Genomic DNA, 14759 nt, shown 5'->3' with positions numbered 1-14759 from the left:
AAGATAATGTCAAATACTACAAACCCCGTTTCCATAGGAGTTGGGAGATTGTGTTAGATGTAAAAATAAACAGAATACAATGATTTGCAAATCCTTTTCAACCCATATTCAATTGAATGCACTACAAAGACAAGATATTTGATGTTCAAACTCATAAACTTTATTTTTTTTTGCAAATAATATGTATTATTTGCAAAAAAAATAAATGTTTTTAATTTTGTGGCTGCAACATGTGCCAAAGTAGTTGGGAAAGGGCATGTTCACCACTGTGGTACATCACCTTTTCTTTTAACAACACTCAATAAACGTTTGGGAACTGAGGAAACTAATTGTTGAAGCTTTGAAAGTGGAATTCTTTACCATTCTTGCTTGATGTACAGCTTAAGTTGTTCAACAGTCCGGGGTCTTGTTGTCGTATTTTACGCTTTATAATGCGCCACACATTTTCGATGGGAGACATGTCTGGACTGCAGGCGGGCCAGGGAAGTACCCGCACTCTTTTACTACGAAGCCACGCTGTTGTGACACGTGGCTTGGCATTGTTTTGCTGAAATAAGCAAAACTACCACTGATGAGGGAGTTGACGGCAACTCCCTCAGCCCAACGTCTAAAGTCAAGGAGAAGCTTCCTCAGCAGTGTCCAGCCCCTAACAACATATCGGGAAGAAACCAGACTCCAGCTATCGACACAAACAATCCCAATCTACGATTTGACTGTCCTTGACGCTGCAAAACAGAAGCAGGCTGTTCTGAAAACATTCCCCCGAGGACACCTCAATGATGGACGCTTTTGACCTCCCTCCCTCCTCTACGACGCCTGGGAGTTGAACTTTGCTTGCATTGCATGCAGAACGGCTCCAGGCAGGCCTACGGACACAACATCACGACACTCAAGACAATCAATTAATGAATCAATGTTTACTTATATAGCCCTAAATCACTAGTGTCTCAAAGGGCTGCACAAACCACAACACAAACCACAACAACATCCTCGGTAAAGCCCACATAAGGGCAAGGAAAACTCACCCCAGTGGGGCGTCAGTGACAGTGACAATGATGACTATGACAAACCTTGGAGAGGACCGCATATGTGGGCAACCCCCAGCCCCAGGGGACCGAAAGCAATGGATGTCGAGCGGGTCTAACATGATACTGTGAAAGTTCAATCCATAGTGGATCCAACACAACCGTGAGAGTCCAGTCCAAAGTGGATCCAACACATTAGGCATATTGTCACGGCCAGGGTGCATTCCGATGCGCCCTCACCTTTGTGCTCTGCTTGTTGCACCTCGGGACGCGGGCAAGGCTGTGGGCGATCAGCAATCAGCGCTCCTGATACCTGATGAAAGGGAGCTGAATAAAGGACCAGTGGACCCAAGGATCCTGGCGGGAACTTGGTTCTCAATTGTGGCCCTTCCTTCCTGAGTCTTACCCCGTGGAGATCTCCCGTGTTTTGCCTCCCTTGATCCTCGACCCTCGCTCTTGACACGGACTCTGACGCCAATCTCTCTCGCCCTTCTCACCTACTGCCCGCCCCATGGACTGCCTTCCTGCCTTGTTCCTTCTCCTCGTTTCAACATTTGGTAAGACTCAACGGCCAATTATTCATACACATAGTCTTCGTCCATTTCCGTAGCTATTTTTATCATTATTGTTTGATTATTATATATATGGTAATATACAGTGTATAATGAAATACATAGAGCTATACCGCCCCCTGGTGTCTTTGCCGTCAACTCCCTCGGCAATACATAACACATATACAAAAACACACACCCCACGCCTTCACCACAGCCTGAGTAGCGCTTTTTAGCGGCAGCCGGCCTCCATGGCGCCATTCCCCCCCCCCACAGGTACCGGTACCAAAATATTGGTATGTTTGAATAATTATTCAAGTGAGACTTTGGCGTAGTTTGAGCATCACTGTTCTAATCCAAGCAGGAATCGGAGTCATGGGTCTGTGTCATGTGACTTCTTCCATTCCCCGTCAGGAGCTTTGGACACGGTCGTCTCAGGTGGAGAGATGTCACCGGCTCATATTTCATTTTCATGTTGGACAGAAACAAAAACGGAATAAGGCCATTACAGACAACTTTCTCGCATGTCCACATGACCCAGATCGTCACACTCCACACTTCCCCAAAGCAGTTGTTGAGCCAAAAGCACAACGTCTTGATTGAAGAACCCTTCAAAGAACGAGGTCATCACATCCACACAACCAGTTCTAGATCACTTCATTATATTTGGCCATGAAGCCTGGAAATAATATAGTATATCAATAAAGCATTGTAACTTGTCTTACTAAATGTAGTCTTTCTTTCTATTTTGGCAGAACAAATATATGTACTCCATGTAATCTCAAAGTATGTTCACTTAAATATTGTCCAATTCGGCAAAAATATATTACCAAACATTCAAACCATTTTTGAAATAGAAATAAAAACTAAAAATAATGATTTCAAAGCAAGTTACCCATCAAATTGTGCAATGTAAAAGTAGAAATAGATTTCATGGTCAAATTGTGACATTTACTGTGGTTTTTACAGCATTTTCTCTACATGGAAAAAACTGTACTTTTTTTTTTTTAAGGTAATAAACTGTGGTGCCGTTTTGGCATTTACAGTAATACACCCAAAAATCTACACTTGTTGATTGGCGGTAAAAAAAACAACAACAACCCATAAACAAACAGGCAGCTAAGGTGCCAAAATTTTACTGTAAAATCGCTTTTTTTTAATTTACAGTAAAAAAATAAAAAAAGAGTAAAATTCTGGCAATTGAGCTGCTTTTTTTTAACATAAAAACAGCAGTACTTTACATTTTGAGGTGAAATTATAGCAGCTTACCATATTTTTTTTTTACGTTTAAGTTAAAAAAAAATCTACTAATAAAATGCATAAAAAATGGTGTCAATCAATCAATGTTTACTTATATAGCCCTAAATCACTAGTGTCTCAAAGGGCTGCACAAACCACTACGACATCCTCGGTAGGCCCACATAAGGGCAAGGAAAACTCACACCCAGTGGGACGTCGGTGACAATGATGACTATGAGAACCTTGGAGAGGAGGAAAGCAATGGATGTCGAGCGGGTCTAACATGATACTGTGAAAGTTCAATCCATAATGGATCCAACACAGTCGCGAGAGTCCAGTCCAAACACAGCAGCGAGAGTCCCGTTCACAGCGGAGCCAGCAGGAAACCATCCCAAGCGGAGGCGGATCAGCAGCGCAGAGATGTCCCCAGCCGATAAGAGTAATAAGAGTCTTCACTGTTAAAGTGTGCAATGTAAAAGTAGCATTAGAATTCATGGTCAAATTGTGACATTTACGGAGGTTTTTACAGCATTTTTCTCTACATGAAAAAAAACGTACTTTTTTTTTTTACTATAATAAAATGTAGTGCCTTTTTGGCATTTACAGTAATACACCCACAAATTGTTGATTTGTGGTAAAAACAAACAAACTGGCAGCTCAGGTGCCAAAATGTTACAGCAAAATTGCCTTTTTTTATTTACAGTAAAAAACAAATGTAAATTTTACAGTAAAATTCTGGCAACTGAGCTGTTTTTTTTGTTTTTTTTTACCATAAAAACAGCAGTAGTGTTTTTCCATTTACAATAATAAATACTACATTTTGAGGTGAAATTGTTGCATGTATTTTACATTTTAAGTTTTGAAAAAATCTACTAATAAAATGCATTAAAAATGGTGTAATAATATGCAATGTAAAAATAGCATTAGAATTCATGGTCAAATTGTGACATTTACTGTGGTTTTTACAGCATTTTTCTCTAAATGAAAAAAAAAACAGCAGGTTTTTTTTTACTGTAATAAACTGTTGTGTCGTTTTGGCATTTACAGTAATACACCCAAAAATCTATACTTGTTGATTGGTGGTAAAAAATAATAATAAAATAAAATAAATTAAAAACCAACATGCCCAAATTTTACTGTAAAATTGCATTTTTTTAATTTACAGTAAAAAAAACTAATGTAAACAGTAAACAGTAAAATTCTGGCAACTGAGCTGAATTTTTTTTTAACCATAAAAACAGCAGTAGAGTTTTTCCATTTACAATAATATACACTACATTTTGAGGTGAAATTGTTCCATGTATTTTACATTTTAAGTTTTGAAAAAATCTACTAATAAAATGCATTAAAAATGGTGTAATAATATGCAATGTAAAAATAGCATTAGAATTCATGGTCAAATTGTGACATTTACTGTGGTTTTTACAGCATTTTTCTCTAAATGAAAAAAAAACTGTACTTTTTTTTACTGTAATAAACTGTGGTGTCGTTTTGGCATTTACAGTAATACACCCAAAAATCTATACTTGTTGATTGGTGGTAAAAAATAATAATAAAACCAAATAAATAAAAAAAACAACATGCCAACATTTTACTGTAAAATTGCATTTTTTTAATTTACAGTAAAAAAAACTAATGTAAACAGTAAACAGTAAAATTCTGGCAACTGATCAGAATTTTTTTTTTTAACCATAAAAACAGCAGTAGAGTTTTTCCATTTACAGTAATATACACTACATTCTGAGGTGAAATTATTGCAACTTATCATATTTTTTTTTACATTTTAAAAAGGTATTTAGATTTCATGGTCCAGATTTAGATTTAGCTATGGATTGCACGGTCAAATTGTGAAATTTACTGTGGTTTTTACAGCATTTTTCTCTGAATGGAAAAAAAAAACAGTACTTCTTTTTTTACTGTAATAAACTGTGGTGTCGTTTTGGCCTTTACAGTAATAGACCCAAAATGTACACCTGTTGATTGGTGGTAAAAAAAATTAAAAAAAACAAAAAAAAAAACAGGCAGCTGAGGTGCCAACATTTTACTGTAAAATTACTTTTTTTTTAATTATTACTTTTTACTGTAATAAACTGTGTTGCCGTTTTGGCATTTACAGTAATATACCCAAAAATCTACACTTGTTATCCATCCATCCATCCATTTTCTACCGCTTATTCCCTTTCGGGGTCGCGGGGGGTGCTGGCGCCTATCCCAGCTACAATCGGGCGGAAGGCAGGGTACACCCTGGACAAGTCGCCCCCTCATCGCAGGGCCAACACAGATAACAGATACTCTCTCTCAAAAGATACACACACAGACAAAGACACACACACACACATGCAGATACATCCAAAAAGACACACACACACACACGCAAGTACATCCAAAAGGACACAAACATAACACACAGGTGGTAAAAAACAAACAAAAAAAACTGGCAGCTCAGGTGGCACAATTTTACTGTAAAATTGCAGTTTGTTTTAACTCACACTGAAAAAAATGTATGTACATTTTACAGAAAATTTTTGGCAACAGAGCTGCTTTTTTTTTTTTTTTTTTTTTTTTTTACCATGAAAACAGCAGTACTGTTTTCCCATTTACAGTAATATTACTGTAAAAAAAAAAAAAGCTAAAATTTCAACTCACCATGTAGTGTATATCACTACATGTTGAGTTGAAATTTTAGCGTTTTTTTTTTTTTTTTTTACACATTTTAGTTTTAAAAAAAATCTACTAATAAAATGCATAAACAAATGGTGTAATAATAGTAATCACTGTTAGAAGCGGCCCCCTGGGGCCAAACATAACTGTGATATGGCCCTCAGGGAAAACCACTTCGACACCTCTATTATAAGTGATCACTTCTATATATATATATATATATATATATATATATATATATATATATATATATATATATACATATATATATGTATATTTGTGTTGCATTTCCTTCAGGTTTCCCAGCATGCACTCTCATATTTGCAGATGTCATCTCGGGGCGTGCTCTCTTGCAACATCAAACCTGCACTGATTTTGTGCCTCTCACTTCCTCCTCCTGATGTCTGCAAATGGCAGGTTAATAATTGCACCAGAGTCAGTGTTGGCGTGGAAGGTAAGGGTTGGTAGTCCCGTGTTGTAATGTCAGACAACATTTGGGTGACAGTATTCCACTGTGAGGCTTGACAGTGCACATACTTGTCTTTCTCCCTTTTCTTTCCTTCGTCCCCCAATCCACCATTTATTTGATTGCGTGTTTCTGTTGATAATTGTAGTCGTTAATAATGAACGTATCGTTAAAAATATCAACCTGTGTGAAATTGGCCCCCTGCAAAACTCTGTTGAAATAGTCTCATTGTGCTGTGTTTGTGCTGCTTGCCAAGTAATTAAAGATTCTCTTACAGGTCAATCAAAGGTCACCCCCAACTTAATGAATACTTAGGTCAACTAAACTACTGTATTTAATGTTGTCATTATGGTGGTACTTAATGAATACTTAGGTCTACTACACTACTGTATTTAATGTTGTCATTATGGTGGTACTTAATGAATACTTAGGTCTAATACACTACTGTATTTTAATGTTGTCATTATGTGGTACTTAATGAATACTTAGGTCTACTACACTACTGTATTTAATGTTGTCATTATGGTGGTACTTAATGAATACTTAGGTCTACTACGCTACTGTATTTAATTTTGTCATCATGGTGGTACTTAATGAATACTTAGGTATACTACACTACTGTATTTAATGTTGTCATTGTGGTGGTACTTAATGAATACTTAGGTCTACTACACTACTGTATTTAATGTTGTCATTATGGTGGTACTTAATGAATACTTAGGTCTACTACACTACTGTATTTAATGTTGTCATTACGGTGGTACTTAATGAATACTTAGGTCTACTACACTACTGTATTTAATGTTGTCGTTATGGTGGTACTTAATGAATACTTAGGTCTACTACACTACTGTATTTAATGTTGTAATTATTGTGGTACTTAATGAATACTTAGGTCTACTACACTACTGTATTTAATGTTGTCATTATGGTGGTACTCAATGAATACTTAGGTCTACGACACTACTGTATTTTAATGTTGTCATTATGTGGTACTTAATGAATACCTAGGTCTACTAAACTACTGTATTTAATGTTGTCATTATGGTGTTACTTAATGAATACTTAGGTCTCCTACACTACTGTATTTTAATGTTGTCATTGTGTGGTACTTAATGAATACTTAGGTCTACTACACTACTGTATTTAATGTTGTCATTATTGTGGTACTTAATGAATACTTAGGTCTACTACACTACTGTATTTAATGTTGTCATTATGGTGGTACTTAATAAATACTTAGGTCTACTACACTACTGTATTTTAATGTTGTCATTATGGTGGTACTTAATGAATAGTTAGGTCTACTACACTACTGTATTTAATGTTGTCATTATGGTGGTACTTAAAGAATACTTAGGTCTACTACACTACTGTATTTAATGTTGTCATTATGGTGGTACTTAATAAATACTTAGGTCTACTACACTACTGTATTTTAATGTTGTCATTATGTGGTACTTAATGAATACTTAGGTCTACTACACTACTGTATTTAATGTTGTCATTATGGTGGTTCTTAATGAATACTTAGGTCTACTACAATACTGTATTTTAATGTTGTCATTATGTGGTACTTAACGAATACTTAGGTCTACTACACTACTGTATTTTAATGTTGTCATTATGGTGGTACTTAATGAATACTTAGGTCTACTACACTACTGTATTTAATGTTGTCATTATTGTGGTACTTAATGAATACTTAGGTCTACTACACTACTGTATTTAATGTTGTCATTATGGTGGTACTTAATGAATACTTAGGTCTACTACACTACTGTATTTTAATGTTATTATGGTGGTACTTAAAGAATACTTAGGTCTACTACACTACTGTATTTAATGTTGTCATTATGGTGGTACTTAATAAATACTTAGGTCTACTACACTACTGTATTTTAATGTTGTCATTATGGTGGTACTTAATGAATAGTTAGGTCTACTACACTACTGTATTTAATGTTGTCATTATGTGGTACTTAAAGAATACTTAGGTCTACTACACTACTGTATTTAATGTTGTCATTATGGTGGTACTTAATAAATACTTAGGTCTACTACACTACTGTATTTTAATGTTGTCATTATGGTGGTACTTAATGAATACTTAGGTCTACTACACTACTGTATTTAATGTTGTCATTATGGTGGTACTTAATGAATACTTAGGTCTACTACACTACTGTATTTAATGTTGTCATTATGGTGGTACTTAATGAATACTTAGGTCTACTACACTACTGTATTTTAATGTTATTATGGTGGTACTTAATGAATACATAGGTCTACTACACTACTGTATTTCATGTTGTCATTATGGTGGTACTTAATGAATACTTAGTTCTACTACACTACTCTATTTAATGTTGTCATGATGGTGGTACTTAATGAATACTTAGGTATACTACACTACTGTATTTAATGGTGTCATGATGGTGGTACTTAATGAATACTTAGGTCTACTACACTACTGTATTTAATGTTGTCATTATGGTGGTACTTAATGAATACTTAGGTCTACTACACTACTGCATTTAATATTGTCACTATGGTGGTACTTAATGAATACTTAGGTCTACTACACTACTGTTTTTTAATGTTGTCATTATGTGGTACTTAATGAATACTTAGGTCTACTACACTACTGTATTTAATGTTGTCATTATGGTGGTTCTTAATGAATACTTAGGTCTACTACACTACTGTATTTAATGTTGTCATTATGGTGGTACTTAATGAATACTTAGGTCTACTACACTACTGTATTTTAATGTTGTCATTATGTGGTACTTAATGAATACTTAGGTCTACTACGCTACTGTATTTAATTTTGTCATTATGGTGGTACTTAACGAATACTTAGGTCTACTACGCTACTGTATTTAATTTTGTCATTATGGTGGTACTTAATGAATACCTAGGTATACTACACTACTGTATTTAATGTTGTCATTGTGGTGGTACTTAATGAATACTTAGGTCTACTACACTACTGTATTTAATGTTGTCATTATGGTGGTACTTAAGGAATACTTAGGTCTACTACACTACTGTATTTTAATGTTATTATGGTGGTACTTAATGAATACTTAGGTCTACTACACTACTGTATTTCATGTTGTCATTATGGTGGTACTTAATGAATACTTAGGTCTACTACACTACTGTATTTAATGTTGTCACTATGGTGGTACTTAATGAATACTTAGGTCTACTACACTACTGTATTTAATGTTGTCATTATGGTGGTACTTAACGAATACTTAGGTCTACTACACTACTGTATTTAATGTTGTCATTATGGTGGTACTTAACGAATACTTAGGTCTACTACACTACTGTATTTAATGTTGTCATTATGGTGGTACTTAATGAATACTTAGGTCTACTAAACTACTGTATTTAATGTTGTCATTATGGTGGTACTTAATGAATACTTAGGTCTACTACACTACTGTATTTTAATGTTGTCATTATGGTGGTAAATCCTCAAAGATTTTGTTATTGTTATTTTCGTCATTCATTTTTTTTTCTCCATCTCTTTGCCATCACCAAGTGTTGTCATCGCATGCTGTTGCCATGGCTACCGCATCAAGACAAGAGCGTCTGCACACAAAAAGCCCTCTTTGGAGGCGCCGCATTGATCTCACAATATGCCCTTCATTGCCGCAATTGGACGTTCAAAAGGTTTCCACGTCCTCCAGGCTGGTGATGGAGGGCTTGAAAAACCCTTTTTTTAAATGCGAGTTACATAAAAAAAAAATGATGGAAGAAACATACTAAATATTGTCAAGCAATAACTCCACAAATTATCCTTGAGATATGCTAAAAGGGACGGAGTTGAACCTGCGATAAAAGGGGTGGAGTCTCTGTGGGCAGCGGAGTGGATGCCAGGTCCAGACACGTATAATGAAGCACTGACACTGTAGAGTCGTGCAGGGATATATTTCCAACACAGCAGGATGTGACATTAAAAGTAGGCGCACACACACACACACACACACACACGCAAACACACGCACACACACACACATTTTTGTTTTGTTTTACCTTCTTGAGACCTTTCGAAAAATGCCTTCCTCTTTAGGACCACTCTTTCTAGATATATCAAGATTTGTATTTACAACATTAATAATACATACATACTATGCAAATATAAAATAGGTAAGCTTTTAGTCATTTTTGTTGTTTTTTTGTAATTGTTTTTTAATCTTCATTATTTACTTCAAGTTATTACAGTATATCTCTATGTACATATTTTTTTTTATACATTTTGGCCAAAGGGGGCACATTTCAATTTCTTACACACACACACCTGTTATTACATATGTTGGCCAGAGGGGGGAGCACTTAATTTTTTTTACACACACTTGTTATTTCATATGTTGGCCAGAGGGGGGAACACTTAATTTTTTTTTACTCACATTTGTTATTTCATATGTTGGCCAGAGGGGGGAGCACTTAATTGTTTTTACACACACTTGTTATTTCATATGTTGGCCAGAGGGGGGAAACATCCATCCATCCATTTCCTACCGCTTATTCCCTTTTGCGGTCGCGGGGGGTGCTGGCGCCTATCTCAGCTACAATTGGGCGGAAGGCGGGTTACACCCTGGACAAGTCGCCACCTCATCACAGGGCCAACACAGATAGACAGACAACATTCAGACTCACATTCAAACACTAGGGCCAAATTTAGTGTTGCCAATCAACCTATCCCCAGGTGCATGTCTTTGGAAGTGGGAGGAAGCCGAACCCACGCATTCACGGGGAGAACATGCAAACTCCACACAGAAAGTTCCCGAGCCTGGATTTGAACCCAGGACTGCAGGAACTTCGTATTATGAGGCAGACGCACTAACCCCTCTGCCACAAGGGGGGAAACACTTAATTTTTTTTACACACACTTGTTATTTCATATGTTGGCCAGAGGGGGGAAACACTTAATTTTTTTAAACTCACATATGTTATTTCATATGTTGGCCAGAGGGGGAGCACTTAATTTTTTTTACACACACTTGTTATTTCATATGTTGGCCAGAGGGGGGAAACACTTAACTTTTTTTTAACTCACATTTGTTATTTCATATGTTGGCCAGAGGGGGGAGCACTTAATTTTTTTTTTACACACACTTGTTATTTCATATGTTGGCCAGAGGGGGGAACACTTAATTTTTTTTACACACTTTTGTTATTTCATATGTTGGCTAGAGGGGAGAGCACTTAATTTTTTTTACACACACTTGTTATTTCATATGTTGGCAATAGGGGGAGCACTTAATTTCTTTTTTACACACACTTGTCATTTCATATGTTGGCCAGAGGGGGGAACACTTAATTTTTTTTATACACACTTGTTATTTCATATGTTGGCCATAGGGGGTCGCACTTAAATTTTTCTTTACACACACTTGTCATTTCATATGATGGCCAGAGGGGGAGCACTTAATTTTTTTTACACACACTTGTTATTTCATATGTTGACCAGAAGGGGGAGTACTTTGCAAACCGACACACGATGCGGCTGAGATCGGCTCTAGCACAACCCGCGAAACACACACACATACACAATTTGCCATCCCACAGATACACTTTTGCATTTTGGATGAACATTAATTGAATTTTTTATCTTGAAAAATAAAAATCCATAAAAGGAAAACAGCACAAAATCAAATTGAATGGCAGTATTTGAATGAAAATCAACCCTTTTTTGTTTGTTTTCAAATCTGCCTAATAAAGCAAAAATGGAAAAACTAGCCTAACTTTGTCAGGACTGGAACCTGCAGTGCCTCAGACTGGAAGTCTCTCCAGAGAGTGTGGTGCAGACGGCAGACAAGATTATCAGGACTCCTCTTCCGCCTATCCAGGAGATGGCAAAAAGCCGCTGCCTGACCAGGGCTCAGAAAATCTGCAGAGACTCCTCCCACTCCCACCAAGGACTGTTTTCACTGCTGGACTCTAGAAAGAAGTTCCGCAGCCTCCGTAGCAGAACCTCCAGGTTCTGTAATAGCTTCTTCCCTCAGGCCATAAGACTCTTGAACGCATCATAATAATCCCCTCAATTCCCCCCAAATTTGTATGAAGTGGCTGGAACAGAAAGACAATATAACATACATCCATAAACCTGGATGCATTTGCAAAAGTGCAATATATTTATCTGTGAATGACATTAAACTAAAGTCTAAGTCTTTTCGATCTGCCTTTCAAAATTGGAAATAGAATGAACGGAATGTACAGTAAGTATGTCGTGTCATTGTTGTACCTTCTCGCCGAGCACTGCGCCTTTTTCAGATTTATTTTTTTAATGAATTTTTTGTATATATTACATTGTTTTATTCATTTTAGAAACCTTTATTTATGAATTGCAACATTTACAAACGATTGAGAGCTTCACGGTGGCAGAGGGGTTAGTGTGTCTGCCTCACAATACGAAGGTCCTGCAGTCGTGGGTTCCATCCCAGGCTCGGGATCTTTCTGTGTGGAGTTTGCATGTTCTCCCCGTGAATGCGTGGGTTCCCTCCGGGTACTCCGGCTTCCTCCCACTTCCAAAGACATGCACCTGGGGATAGGTTGATTGGCAACACTAAATGGTCCCTAGTGTGTGAATGTGAGTGTGAATGTTGTCTGTCTATCTGTGTTGGCCCTGCGATGAGGTGGCGACTTGTCCAGGGTGTACCCCGCTTTCCGCCCAACTGTAGCTGAGATAGGCGCCAGCGCCCCCCGCGATCCCAAAAGGGAATAAGTGGTAGGAAATGGATGGATGGACAAACAATTGAGAAATAATGATAATCAAAAATAAGTACAAAAACAGAAGAAAACAACACCAGGGGGTTGTACACTCAATAAAATAACTAAAATAGAATTACATATATATATATATATATATATATAATTATATTATATATATATACTTAGATTATATATATATAATATATATATATATATGTATATATATATATATATATATATATGTATATATATATATATATACATATATATACATATGGTTGTGCGTATATATGTGTGTGTATGTTATATATGTGTGTGTGTATTTATATAGATGTGTGTGTATGTATATATATATGTATATATATGTGTGTGTGTATATATATCTATATATATATATATATATATATATATATATATATATACATATATAAAGTGCAAATAATTCAAATTTAGAACACAGCATATTTTTGGGAATTTTATAAACCTTTATTTATAAATTGCAACATTTACAAACAATTGAGAAATGATAATAATCAAAATAAGTACAAAAACAGCGCCAGGGGGTTATAAATTCAAGAAAGTAACTAAAATAGAATTATATATATATATATATATATATATATATATATATATATATGTATATATATATATATATATATATATATATATATATCTGTGTATATATATATATATATACACATATATATCTATATGCATTTATATATACATATCTGTGTGTATATATATATATACACATATATATATGGACGGCGTGGCGCAGTGAGAGAGTGGCCGTGCGCAACCCGAGTGTCCCTGGTTCAAATCCCACCTCGTCATGTCTGTTGTGTCCTGAGCAAGACACTTCACCCTTGCTCCTGATGGGTGCTGGTTAGCGCCTTGCATGGCAGCTCCCTCCATCAGTGTGTGAATTTGCGTGCGAATGGGTAAATGTGGAAGTAGTGTCAAAGCGCTTTGAGTACCTTGAAGGTAGAAAAGCGCTATACAAGTACAACCCATTTATCATTTATATATATCTATATACATATATATATACATATATGTATATATATATACGTATGTGTGTATGTATACAGTATATATGTGTTTTGTGTATGTATATATATATATATATATATATATATATATATATATATATATATATATATATATATATATATGTATATATATATATATACATAAATATATGAACGTGAATGTTGTCCATCTGTGTTGGCCATGTGATGAGGTAGCGACTTGTCCAGAGTGTAACCCTCCTTCCGCCCGATTGTAGCTGAGAAAGGCACCAGTGCTCCCTGCGACCCCAAAGGGAATAAGCAGTAGAAAATGGTTGGATGGATATATATATATATATATATATATATATATATATATATATATATATATATATATATATATATATATATATATATATATATATATATATATATATATATACACACAGCTTGTTGGTTGTTAGAGGTAGAGAGTGTTTCAACGTAGAGTTCTAATTATTTTTTTAATGGCACAAAAAAACAGGTCGGGTATTGAGAAACTTACATTACCTCCCTACTTGGCACTACCTAGTACCAACCTCGTCACGTCCGTTGTGTCCTGAGCAAGACACTTCACCCTTGCTCCTGATGGGGGCTGGTTGGCGCCTTGCATGGCAGCTCCCTCCATCAGTGTGTGAATGTGTGTGTGAATGGGTAAATGTGGAAGTAGTGTCAAAGCGCTTTGAGTACCTTGAAGGTAGAAAAGCGCTATACAAGTACAACCCATTTATTTATTTATCACTCAGCATCAAGAGTTGGAATTGGGGGTTGAATCACCAAAAATGATTTCCGGGCTCGGCCACCGCTGTTGCTCACTGCTCCCCTCACCTCCCAGGGGGTGATCAAGCCAAGGATGGTGGGTCAAATGCAGAGAATAATTTCGCCACACCTAGTGTGTGTGTGTGTGTGTGTGTGTGTGTGTGTGTGTGTGTGAAAAAACATCACTTTTACTTAATTCATGAATATAAAACTTAGCCGAAGGCAAAATTGATTTTTACTTCTTATTTTTTTCCCCCAAGCACTGCGCCTTTAA

Source organism: Nerophis ophidion, linkage group LG04 (assembly GCF_033978795.1).
Source record: "Nerophis ophidion isolate RoL-2023_Sa linkage group LG04, RoL_Noph_v1.0, whole genome shotgun sequence".
NCBI classification, from domain to species: Eukaryota; Metazoa; Chordata; class Actinopteri; order Syngnathiformes; family Syngnathidae; genus Nerophis; species Nerophis ophidion.
The sequence above is the reverse complement of the archived record's forward strand: the minus strand, read 5'-3'. Positions refer to the sequence as shown.